General features: G+C 39.0%; 1 non-coding gene across 1 annotated transcript; it reads left to right on the forward strand.

Annotated features, from left to right (window-relative positions):
* On the forward strand, positions 1-104 carry LOC119624647 (small nucleolar RNA U13). Its single transcript, XR_005240800.2, has one exon. It is a non-coding gene; the product is annotated as a small nucleolar RNA U13 (small nucleolar RNA).
* The last annotated feature ends 340 nt before the right edge of the window (positions 105-444 follow it).

A 444-nucleotide genomic window follows, 5' to 3' on the forward strand; every position in this document is an offset into this window, starting at 1 on the left:
ATCCTTTTGTAGTTTATGAGCGTGATCATTGGGTATTTATGCACATGCGTGCGATGTGCCATCCTTGAACCTTGTTACGAAGTCAGCGCATTACTCATCTGACATGAAGAAAAAAAAATCAAACAGGAAAATAAACAGAAAGTAAAATAATGAAGGCAATGAGTACAATAGGGCTAGAGAGCAGTGGTTGGGTGAGTGTGAAATATTTTCTCACTACTATAGTGGATACCCTATAATCAGGCTTCTTATTGTCAGATCAGCATTTACTGCCATTTTCATAAATACCTGGAGCTTCTAAGTCCTCTTATTTGAGGATCTGTAGTGGGAATTTGGTTTGCTTCTACGATCCTCCTGCTATGGGCTTAGGTCTCAGCTTTCTCTGGTTTGTCAAGCCACTTACACACAGTTTGTTTTCTAAACTTTACTGCTATTGTTAGAGGCAAA

This window comes from Chlorocebus sabaeus, chromosome 20 (assembly GCF_047675955.1).
Source record: "Chlorocebus sabaeus isolate Y175 chromosome 20, mChlSab1.0.hap1, whole genome shotgun sequence".
In the NCBI taxonomy this organism is placed as follows: domain Eukaryota; kingdom Metazoa; phylum Chordata; class Mammalia; order Primates; family Cercopithecidae; genus Chlorocebus; species Chlorocebus sabaeus.